The sequence below is a fragment of the Marmota flaviventris genome, chromosome X (assembly GCF_047511675.1).
Source record: "Marmota flaviventris isolate mMarFla1 chromosome X, mMarFla1.hap1, whole genome shotgun sequence".
NCBI classification, from domain to species: Eukaryota; Metazoa; Chordata; class Mammalia; order Rodentia; family Sciuridae; genus Marmota; species Marmota flaviventris.
The window spans coordinates 109,465,682-109,478,888 of NC_092518.1; positions in this window are offsets into that span (position 1 = coordinate 109,465,682).

Sequence of the window (13,207 nt, forward strand, 5' to 3'; positions counted from 1 at the left end):
AGTTGTAGGTGAGATGAAAATTTATCTATATTTTCCATATAATAGCATTGGTTCTATTTATAGATATGCTGTTATTGTATCATTATGGAAATGTCCCACAAATATTTTTGCATTTCAAAATTAAACCTAGGGGAGATGGGGTTGTAGCTCAAAGGTAGAGTGCTTTCCTAGCATGTATGAAGAACTGAGTTTGATCCTCATCACCACATAAAAATAAATAAATAAATAAAATAAAGATATTGTCTCCATCTACAACTAAAAAAATTAAACCTAGGTATATAGATTAGTTTGATAGTCACTTCCTATTAAAAAGCTTTTAATACCAGAGGCATCTCTGGAATAAAATGATTTAATGTACATACATCAGCACTAAACTCAAACTTACATTAAAATATGATTTAAAGTTTTAAATAAATTACTTTTCAAATCTTATCTTTTTGCACCCATCATTCCCAATCTACAGAAATCCCTTAAACATGCTACATTCTCTGTACTCCAGGTTTCCGATGTCAGATGAATTGCCCATTTGTGGCCAAATTTCCTAACCTATAAAATATGCATAACATTCCTAACTAATTTAATTTTAGTAAGCTTAATAATTAGTAAACTATAATGTTCTATACAACTAATAATTATTTTTCCATGTATGGACATGAGGAACATAAGGAAATTTCGAGGACCTAGTATGGGTACAATAATACAGACAGTAGTTATCTTTATTTTCTTGAGAAATTAGAATATGCTAGAAATTTGCTAAATTATTGCTATTTTAATTGTAAAAATGTATCAAGTAGTATTATAAGCTACTAAATATATTGAAAATGTCAAAATACAAGAGGAGAGATACAATTTTATTCTCCTTAAATATTTATTTTTAAAATTTTGATGAACAGCTAATAATTTTATATATTTGTGCAAAATTTCAATACATGTGTGCAATATATACTGCTTGAATTTGGAAAAGTGATGTTTTCATGTCCACATCATCATTTTGGGTTTGTGGTTTTGAAGCTCCACTCTAGTTATTCATAAAATATTCAATAGGTTATTATAAACTATAGTCACAATACTGTGTTGTAGAATACTACAACATTTCTCCTATTTGTGATCATATCTGTCATTCAATCTTTATTCCTCCTCCCTCTAAAATTTTCTATCATTTAGCATTTATTGTCCTATTTTTTTTACTCTTTTAGACTTAAATTTTAACTTTGACATCAGAGAGATCATGTAGTTACTATTTTTCTGTGTCTGACTTATTTCACTTAATAAAATAACCACCAGTTCCATTCATTTTGCTACAAATAGTAGATGAATAGTGAGATGAAAATTTATCTATATTTTCCATATAATAGCATCGGTTCTATGCATATAAACCACAATCTCTATCCATTCATTTATTCTTAAGTATCTAGAATTATTCCATATCTTGGGTACTATGAACAATGCATCAATAAATGTGGGTATGCACATATATTTTTGATATGCTGATAGCCTTTCCATTGGACATTTATGCAGAAGAATGATGCCCATACTATATGGCATCTCTATTTTTTTTTTGAGGAAATTCCATACAATATTCTTCACAGTGAGTGTAGTAATTTACATTCCAATCAATAGTTTATAAGAATTCTCTTTTCTCTACATTCTCATCATCACTTAATATCTGTAATTATTTTGATAATAGCCATTCCTACTGGGGTAAGGTGATATCTCCTTGTGGTTTTGATTCATATGACCCTAATGATTAGTGGTGTTGAGTATTTACTCATGTGCCTGTTGACCCTTAGCATATATTCTTTTGAGGAATGTCTAATTAGGTTTATGGACCATTTTAAAAATGGGTTATGTGACTTATTTCATTAGAGTTCATAGATTTCCTTACATATTCTGGATAGTTATCTTTTTTTTTTCTTTTTTAGTTGTCAATGGTTCTTTATTTTCATATGGTGCCAGAAAATCAAGCCCAGTGCCTTACAGATGCTAGGCAAGTGCTCTACCACAGAGTCACAACCCCAGCCCCCTGGATATTAATACTTTGTCAGATGAATAGTTTACAATTTGTTTTTGTATTCTGTCAATTGTCACTTTGCTTTGTTGATTATTTCCTTTACTATGCAGAAGCTTATCATTTTAATAAAATACCATTTGTCTATTTTTGCTTTCAGGTTCTGTACTTTGGGGTCTTTTCCAAAAAAAAATAAAAAAGTCATTGCCTATACCAATGTCATGAAGTATTTCTCCTATGTTTTCCTCCAGTAATTTCATGATGTCAGGTGTTACACTAATTGATCTGCGTATCAGGTCATCCTTGCATCCTGGGATAAATCTCACTCCATCATGGCGAATAATCTTTTGTTTTTTTTTCCAGGAACAATGCAGTGTATTGAATCCCACTACAGACTGATGTGTGAGTGTAAATGCTTCAGAAGGCATAGGGTACAGGGGGCAGGTCCTCAGCCCAGGGGGCAAGGCCAGCTAGGGAAGGTTGGGGACATGGCAAGATTATAAATCCTCATAATTCTTTATCATGTATGAAATGGCCTGGAAGATAGCTACAGAGAAGATAATATAATGATGAAGCCAATGGTCAGAATGATGTTGAAGATCAGGGCCCAGATGTTCAGGCACTTGGTGTGAAGGCAAAGGCCTGGACCCCAGTTATGTCACCCACCATCTTCCTGTCCCTGGACTTAATGGATTAGGTGAAGGTTATGAAGCCCAGGCACCAGAAGTTCCTGAACAAAGTGTTGAACAGAGACCAGACCACATGGTGGGACAGAGATCTCATTGGGCATGTTGATAGGTGTTGTCTTGGGAGCCTAGTCCTATGTTAGCCCTGGGACGGCCACCTCATGTTCCTACTGGAGCTTCTCATAGTGGGTGGGGTGCCTGACATTGGGGTACATCAAGACAGTGTGGGAAGCCTGGTTCATGCTGCTCACAGAAGCCCAGCTATGGGATAGCTGAAGGGTTGCTGTCCTTTCCGCCCTTACCTCAGTTGAATAATCTTTTTAATGTGCTGCTGCATTCACCTTTCTAGTACATTGTTGAGAATTTTTGTATCTATGTTCATAGAGCTGGTGGTAAATAATTTTCTTTTTTTTGTTTTTGTGTTCTCTTCTAGTTTGGGTATCAGAATAATGCTAACTTTGTAGAATGATTGTGGAATAATTCCCCACCTTTCAATTCTTTGGGGGTGGGGAGATAGCTTGAAAACAATAGGTAACAGTTCTTTCTTAAAAGCTGGGTAGAATTCAACAGTGAATTCACATAGTCCTGGTCTTTTCTTCATTGGAAGACTTTCTATTACTGATTAAATCTCATTACTAATTATTATTCTGTGGGTTGCCTATATCGTTTGAGGTTCAATTTTCATAAGTTATATGTGTTTTGAAGTTTTGGTTCTTTAATTATGTTCCAAAGGTCTTGGAGGATGTCTTCATTCTTTCTTATTTCCTTTCTATCTCTTCTTTATTTTGTTATAGCTAAAGCTTTGTCCCAGGGTTTCATAAACTGACTTCCAGACCCCTCACGTATAATCGAATCCAGCCTTTATTGAAGCACATTGGTGGCAGCTGACCAGAACATAAAGCTGTTCCCCTGATCAGCCCCGAACAATTGCAAGGGCACTCCTTATAAGCCTGAAATGCTGCAGTCTGGCTGGGCACAATCAGGAGCCACTTGTCAAAAGAAACTAACTTTATTTTTAGAACCACACACGCCAAACAAAACAGCCTCTCAGGAAAAACCCTCAGAGCCCCAACTGCCACCACCGGCTTTCCACAAGCCTCTCTCTCCAACCCAAGCCTCTCTCCACCTCCCACAATCCTCCTGCTCTTGAGGCCGATTGGCTGAGTCACGTGGGCGGAGCCAAAAAAGTCCCCCAATGAGCAGCTCCGTGGTCTGAAAGGGCAGGGAAACAGCCCAATGAGCATCACCGCAGAGGAGCCAATCAGCTAGATGTTGCTGGGGCCGCTGTGAGCCAATCATCAGCCGGCAGCTGGAAGTTTGCTGGCAGCTGGAAGTTTGCTGGGGCCCCTTCGGCTGTGGCTCTCAACATGAAAACCGCAAAAGGGATGTTCTGGGGGTCTAGCCAATGCAAGCAAGCCAAGTTACAGAAGCGGGACAGTGCAGTCAAGCAGAGGGAAGCCTAACCAATCACAGTTAGCCCAGTTACCCCAGTTACAGAAACAGAGCCCCCTTACCCTAGGTACAGAAACAATACCCCATTAGGTAGTTCCGTGTTCTTAAAGGTTTCTATAGCAAAAGGAAAAGAACATCTTGCTCCAGTCATGACTCTTCTACTTGGCATTGTTGTTTTACAGGATGAAGTCATAAAACAAAATGGAGTCACATTTGCTCCTACTATCACAATTTCTGTTATTTTTTTCTAACTTGGAGATTCCAATAGACCTGTCTTCAATTTTATATTCTTTATTCTATTTGATTCAGTCTGTCAAAGCTTTCAAATGTATTTTTATTTGACTTATGGTGTTCTTCATTTCCAATACTTCTTTTGGTTCTTTTAAAATATTTCTATCTCTTTATTAAATTTCATATATATATATATATATATATATATATATATATATATATATATATATAATTTGTTGTCTTCTTATATTTGGTTGATTGTGTCTCTATTCTCTTGAATGTTGTTAAATTTTCTTTATAGTTATTCTTTTAAATTCTATATAGTTATTTTATTAATATCATTTTAAAATCTATTGCCAGAGAGTTATTGTGTTCTTTTCAAGGCATCACATTACCCTGTTTGTTCATATTTCTTATGACTTTAGATTGAGATTTGCATTTGCATATCTGGTGAATCAGTTATCTTTACTACTTTATGAGGTACTTTGTTTCAGTATAATGTTTTATTTGCCTTAAAGATGTGTCTTAAGACATTGGTTCAGAATGCAAGGTGCTTTAAATCCACCTGGGTGTCATAATTATAGTCTCCTATAACTTCTTTGGTAGTCATCAATGGCTTTGGTTGCAGTATGTTCCATGGTGGATTTGGAGGAACCTACTGTCTCTGAGGGGCTATTCAGGGATCCAGAGCAGTATACCAGGTAGGTGTGTTTTACACAGCTGTGGGAGTGGAGTGGCCCCTGTTTTGTCACTATGACTATGGAAGTGGTGGCCCTACAGCACAGTAATCAACAGGCACTGCTGGGGCTAAGGCCTGCTATCTGCTAGGGTCTCTAACACTGGATACTTCAAGAGTGATGGGGATCATGTGGTACCTTCCCTCAGTCCTGGTGGTAGCATGGTTCTATAGTAGCTGATTATAAGGGAAAATAATAGGGAATCACAGTGCCCACTCTCTGTGCTAGCTGTGGTGCAGGTTCATCAGCTGCTAACTGTAGGTAAAAGTGGCTGGCCAAGAAAGGAGGCAACAGCTCTCCAGGCTATGTTGTAAGCCTCTTCCCAATGCCTTCAATTCTCACTTCTTGAGCACTGATGCACCCTTGTCCCCCTCATGCTAAAACATTTGTGCTCTTGGGTAATGAGGATCACAGTTGCTCTGCTTGGTCAAGTTGGTTTCAGGAGACTGTGGTCCCCTATGCTAGTGTGCTGAAAGTTTTGCAGGGTTCTAGCAATTTCTATATGCAGAGGTTTCTGAACCTTAGGGTAGTATCAATTCAGATATTTTCTTCCTTTTCAAGATGGCATCAAGCCTTGGTTCTGGAATTTAGTAAGGAGACAAAGTGGGTTCCTTCTTCAAACCAAAGACAGTTGCAAAGTAGGTAGATAACTGAGCTAACTAATAAAATAGCCTGTGATAAACATGAAACTTTCCAGTTGTTAAAATCTTTAGAGTATGTGTTTATGAAGATTACTGGGACTTTCTGGTTCAACAATTCCCCTGCAAAAGAGAGTTCCCCTTTAGCTGAGAATTCAGGGTCATATTTGCCAATTTACCTTGTTCCCTTTTCCCTGGAGCTGTCTCAGGCTCCTGAGTCTTATGAACTCCTTTGCTGAGGTTCAGCATTTGCCCACAGTCACTCACATCAAAAAGAGATGGTGGAATGAGATGGACATCATTACCCTAAGTACATGCATGAAGACACAAATGGTGTGAATATACTTTGTGTACAACCAGATATATGAAAAATTGTATTCCATATGTAAAATATGAATTATAATGCATTCTGGTGCCATACATAACAAATTAGAATAAAAACAAAATTTAAAAATTGCAGCCACTTATGTGCTGCTTTGGTTCTTCCTGTGGAGATCAGTGTTAGACATCTCTGTTCAGACATTTTGGAGTCTCCTAATATATATTTTAAATGTTGCTGGGGGTTGAACTCAGTTTCATCTATACTAAGCACATGCTTCACCATTGAAATACTCCCTTGACTTCTTACATTCTTTGTATACATGATCTCATTTCATTCTTACAACATGTCAACGAAGAAGGTACTAGTATTATCTAAATTTACAAATGAAAAAATAAAATGAGACTCAGGTTGATCAAATGTGTTTTGCAATAGCAAGTAGCTAGAGTTGTATGTGTTCACATATCTGTCTAAATCCAAAGCCCATGCCAAACTCCCTTGCCTCTAAGTCAATGGGTGATATTATATAAAATTAAGAAAAAAATAAGTGATAATGACTCAAAATTTATACCTTTTCCATCTTGTGATTTAACAAAGTAAAATGGTATTTAATTTTCTGTTGTCTTTTCAAATGACTTGGTAAATTTTAAAACTCCTTACTCTTTATGCTTTATGTGTTTAAAAATGTTGTTCTGTCTTAACGGGGGGGGGGGGTGTGCATATCAGTATCGCTTGAGTCATATTGGGAAGTATTGGGAAATCACCACCAGAAATTCTGATTTTGTATTCTTAGATGAGACCTACTATCCTATACAAAAATAGTAGTATACTAAGCTAAATAAAGTAGACAAAAAATGAACAAAGGAACAAAATAGTTTTAACCAGTTACTGGGCAAAGGATCAAAATAACCTATGTGACTAAAGGATGTTGAATAAATGTTTTAGTTTCTAAGCAGAAGTTTGTGATTACTTTTTCATTTGGAGAAAGAAGAGTGCAAGATTACTTCGTAGGAGTTTTGAGAATGTTTATGTATAATTAAAATTCACCCATGAAAAATATATATGTAAATAAATAGAAGGACCCAATTAAGTAGATGAAAGGGAACAGGAATTAAGTGGGAAAATGGGAAGGGCAGAACTAGGGAATAAAATAAAGCAAATTATGTTAAGCACATATATGAATATGTCATAATGAACCCCACTATTATGTATATTTATAATATACTAATAAAATCATAAAAATTAGTTAAATTAGAACCAGCATAAAAAGGGAAGATATGTATATTTAGCTATAAGTAGATGAAAATTCTTATGCAGATAGTCTCCTTTAATGAAAGAAACATGTTTATATATAGAAGGTAAGAAGATAGAGTGAAAGGTTTAAGAAATTTGCACATTTTTGTTCTGAAAGTAAGGTTTTAGAGGCGATTTGAGTTGTAGAGAAAAAGTAAATATAATTAGGAACAATTCAAAGACAATTACAGTGATCAAAAATAATGATAAATGTGTGATTGAATGTCATTAACTCATGTGATATCAAATTACAGTGATTTATTCCAATTTTCAACTATTCTGTTATAGCAGTGCCTATTGTGGAAGGTTCAATTGATCCAGAGCTAGATATATAAATAATAAAAGTAATAGCAAGACAAGTAGGTAAGATAATTAATGGTGAGTATAAGAAAGAGAAATGAAAGTTCCTAGAGGAGCACATAGGCTAGAAGAGGGAATAAATAAACAAGGACCAATAAGGAGGGAAAAAAGAAGGACCAAGGGACTGGCATATTTGAATTGGATCACAGAGCACATGTAGTTAGAGAGGAGGAGAGAGGGAGAAAATCAATTTTTTTTAGAATGCAGGTTGTTTGATTTCAGTATTTCAGAGATGAAACAGTTATATGTTATGGCAAGATTAAAGCTGAATGGGGAGTGGCTAAAATGGCATTATAAAGGAAAATGTCATCTAACTTGTCAATTTTTGCTTTTGTTTCCAGTGTATTTGAGGTCCTAGCCAAAAAATTATTGCCCAGGTTAATGTTGGAAAGCATTTCCCCTATGTTTTATTCTAGTAACTTCATAATTTGGAGTCTGACATTTAAATCCTTATCAAAAGACATAGCATTTGTGCAGAAAAGGAAATAATCAATGCAGAATAAAGACAACATCCAGAATGGGACAAAATATGCAGAATATCCAGAATTGATGAGGAACTTAAACTGTTCAATAGCAGAAAATCAAATAGCCCAATTAAAAATTGGCTAAAGATCTGAACAGCTATTTTTCAAAATAAGACATGCAATATTCATCAAAATATGTAGTTTTCACCTAAAGAGCTTTGTGATATACGGAAAAGGCAGCATTTATAGATGTATTAACTAAAACTCTTGACTGTACCATAAACTTTGAAAGTACACTAACTAAGGCAACTCATAGAGATGAATGAACATCAACTGCTTTTGTCTGCATGTTATTCCATTCTAAGGATTCAAAAATTCAATAGGAAGAAAAAATTGCATCGGCCTTATTTTGGTCATATGAATGTGCCATCAGGAATTGAGACTATTTATTTAATGTTCATCATGCTGTCTTGAAACTCTTCCCACCTGTGAGGAAAAACCCTGCTTCCTTCTAAATATCGTGTTGCACTTAAAAATATTCTTAGCCATTCTCTCATATTTCTTTTGAGATTTTTTTGAACATTCAGTTTCTCCTTATTTGGCTCTTGTGATTGTTTTCTCTTTCTTCATTTTGCATAAAACCAACTGAATTATATATGACATAGGGAAGGGGACTGAAGAGGACTGTACATAGCACCAAAAATCAGAAGAAAGGCTGAAACTCAATGCCATGTATCTCTATTCTTAAAATTTTCTCTCTCTCTTCCCTCTGCACTCTCATTTCTTTATTGTATCTGATCACTAATTCATTCATATTTGACTCTAGAACTCAACTTCAGTTTTTTATACAGAACAGTTAAACTATCTACCTCTGATTCCTTACTACATTTGGGGTACATCTGAAAGCAATTCAGCTACAACTAGCATGAGGTAATAGTCTATACACAACTTCTAGTCATAATTTCAAATACCAATATCTATTTTGTTTTGCCTCCTGGTATGTCCTTTTTGCCCTTGATTCAAAAGATCTTTGCCCTACTCTAAGATCACAAAGTATCCTACTCATTTTTATCTTTTATTTTATATTTCTACATTTTACATTTAGGTTTTTAATCTACTTGTATTTTGATTTGAATGTAATATGATTTTTTAATCTTTACATAGAACACACATTTTCTAAAATCATGCATAAAACAATGTGTAAGGGCAAAAATTTTTACTGCCCCATCAAATGCTAAAATTGAAAATTTCCTAAATTTTGATATTTTAGCTCATTTCAAAAATTTAGTTGACTTGATCACATTCTGCAAGAGGCCCTATAAGCTGAAGAAGGCACTCTTGTTGTCAATGAAATGTTAATCTAGAAGGATAGCTACTCTGTGAATATTTTCCTAGTTTCTTCAATGTTGAGTTACATATGTGTTTATATTAAGGCATGGCTAGGCCCAAAGTTGGAGCACCTAGGACATATTTCTACTTCTAAAAACCTGTTTAATACACATTCTTTTGGATTCAATTTTGATGACACCTCAGCTAATACTGGACTATAAAATATATTTCTATAAGAATGTTCAATTTATTTGATTTTGGTCATTGATTTTAGGTATTGTTGCTGGGTAGGCTTGTTTGTTTTTATGGATACTTTATGTGACATAACAAGGCAGGATCTTTTGCATTTCTATTGTTTTTCCCAGAAGCTGAAAATTACATTTAAGATGTTTAGAACAAAAACATTTGAGATGTACATTTTAACATTATTTTCCAAATGTCTTGTAATCTTCTAATTATAATAGATCAACCAGGTGAGAAAAAATACACACACACACACACACACACACACTTTGGGGCTTCGGTCCTGAGGACTGAGATTTATTAGATAACGTATGTGGCCATAAAATTCATTCATTAAAAGAATTCCCAGAAAGGATTCTCACATGTGCACAGATTTGTGCTACTCTTCATCACAGAAAATAAGTAAATCTCTAACTTACAAATCTGTAAGATTATAGATATGAATATCTTGAATGAAAGCAAATACCACCATGCAAGTAAGGTTAGCTACTGCTATATTTAGCTTATCTTTCTTTTTTGGTTATAATTAATGAATTTTCTCATATGTAATGTACATATTAAGAAAACCTACGCTTAAAACCTGAAGCATACATTGTGAGATGGTAGTGGGTATCTTTTTCTTTTTACTTATTGACTTTGAAATATTTCTTATAATTTAACAGATCAACATGTATTCTATTTTGTGTGGTATTCATCAAATGATTCTGAGAACAAGACAAAGTGTTGACTCAATTTCATGGAGAGTTTTCATGGAAAGTACAAAATTGAATGATGGAACTTTAATTTTTCAGAGGTAATTAATACCAACTTTCCTAGTTAATTCAAATCTCCATGTGGAAGATGCAAAAATAGCTTACTTCATTTAATATGCATAACAGATGCCATTATATTTCTACACATCTGAATAGTGTTTTCATATTGTTAAGAATTGAGTGCGGTATTTCAATCTGAATTGTTGCAGATTTTTTTTCAAGTCAATAATACAAGCCTACAAAATTAAAATGCACTACTTGTGTCAAACATAACAAAATCATTGTTTGTTTATTTTTTAAGGTGCTAATAAAAAAGATTAATGATACTGCTGGATAATGAAACAATCTGCCAGAAGGCAAGCCCCAGAATACAGAGTGGCACAGTAACAAGGAGAGCTCAGGAAAAAAAAAATTGCTTTCCTCCCTGAATACATTCAACAGGATTCTTTTTACCACTTGGCTGGCATTTGTGCTTTTAAAGAGTTGACTTTCTTTTTAATGTGTTACTCCAATGGCCTGGAGATTATTTACCTCCAGACAGGAAGCATTTGCATTTGAAGAGATTTTTGTTAAAAAAAATCAATGAGGATATTTGACCACCATAAAAACTCTATTTCCTAAACAAAAGACATACAGTCTTAAACATATTACACACAGTAACACATCATTAATGCAGACCTCACTAACTCAAATTGATGACAGTTTGAAGTACTTACTTTGGGAAGACAAAGAAGTGTTTTAGAAAAAAAATGAAATTTTATTATGCTCTACAAAGGAAAGAAGGGTGGCCAAACTTTCTACTTAATTAGGAAATCACTTACCTTTGAGTAGAACTGAATTATAAGTTCTTCTATGTCAAAACAAAAACAAAAACTATTTTTTCTATTTCTTAAGTAAAGTGCCAAAGGAGCCATGCAGGCAATATTTGATTAATATATTAATATATGTTAATATATATCCACTATGCCTTGTGGATCTGAACTTAGAAAATCAAAATAATAATAATAAAAAATAATCACGTGTGTTGGGGTTGTGGCTCAGAGGTAAAGCATTCACCTAGCATGTGTGAGGCACTAGGTTTGATCTTCAGCACCACATAAAAATAAAATAAAGGTATTGTGTCCACCTATAACTTAAGAATAAATATATAAAAAATAATCATGGCAATCATGTGTCAAGAGTCTTAAACATCATGTACATAGTTCTCATAATGTTTTTATTCATTACTCTACTAAATCCATATAAAATATGTATTATTTATTTTACAGATGAGAAAGCAAAGGCTAAATAATTAATGTGCCAAAGGTCAAACAGCTTTATGTGACATAACACTTGGTTTTAAAGCCATTGATCTAAACCAATAGTTTTTGAAGTTTGGTCCCTAATCCAGCAACACCAGCTGCTGGTGCCAGTGTTCAGACCCCATTCTAGACCTGTTGAATCAGAAATTCTGGGGGGAGGAGAGCCAGCCATCTGTTTTTAATAAGCTTTCCAGATAATTCTGACACATGTTAAAATTTGAATGCCACTGATCTAAACAATAGCAGCTATAAGAGATAACAAAATCTGAATATGTTCTATTACTATACTACTATATTAAGACATTAGCCATTGTGCTAATACCTAGATTACTAACTTGCTGGGTGAGTAGCTTAAGTATTTAATTCCTTGGTAGATTAATTTCTTCCACTGTCAGCAACTGGACCTAAAATGTCTGTATCATATAAAAATCAATGTACTGGGGAACAAAGACTGGCTTCTGTTTCCATAATCAAATTCCTTTACCTGTAAAATGAAACTGTTGGATTAGATGATCTCCAAAGTCACTTTGAGTCCTGTGTCTTATTACATTTTTGCTCCTAAACTACAATACTTGATACTGGGTAATGTATAAAAAATGGAAATTTATTTCATACAGTGGAGGTTGGGAAGTTTAAGATCAAGGTGACAGACAACAGGTTCAGTCTCTGGTAAGTTTTTCTTTGTGCTTCCAAGATTGCCCCTTGATCTGTATCCTCTAGAGAAGGGGAATGCTGTATCCTCATAAAGTGAAATGTAGAAGGACAAATAGAGACAAATTACCTCCATCAAGCCCTTTATTATAATGGTATTAATCCATTCATGAGGGTACAGTCCTCAACCTAAACATCATTCAGAAGGTCCCACCTCTCAACACTGTTATATTGGGGATTAAGTTTCCAATTTAACAATTTTGGCAAACATATTTAGAATATAATACCTATTATGATTTTAGTTGCCTTGAATATAAAAGCTGTTGATTAGAGAATATTAATTGATCTGTGCCTTCACTGTACAACTCTGGGTGCAGGGGACATGACTTTACATCACAGTCTATAATGAATGGCACTTGTGAGATATGGAGTCAACAAATCAGTATATAATTGTTCTGTGTGATTATTTGTCTCACATATAACTCTTAACTGTTTGGATGCACTATTATCAAAAATAGCAGGGCACTATTTTCAGATCATGTAATGAAGAAGGTAAGGACTATGGAGTAAAATAATTCCACATATGATTCTTCCAAGACTTGACTTGGAGATTCCTAGGAAGTTATTAGACCCCTGAGGCTTAAAATTATAGAAGAAAAAAAGCAAGAATGTCTATTACATGAACCAATTTATAGGACAGTAATAAGATTTATATAATCACTTTTATATTAAATAGCTTTGTA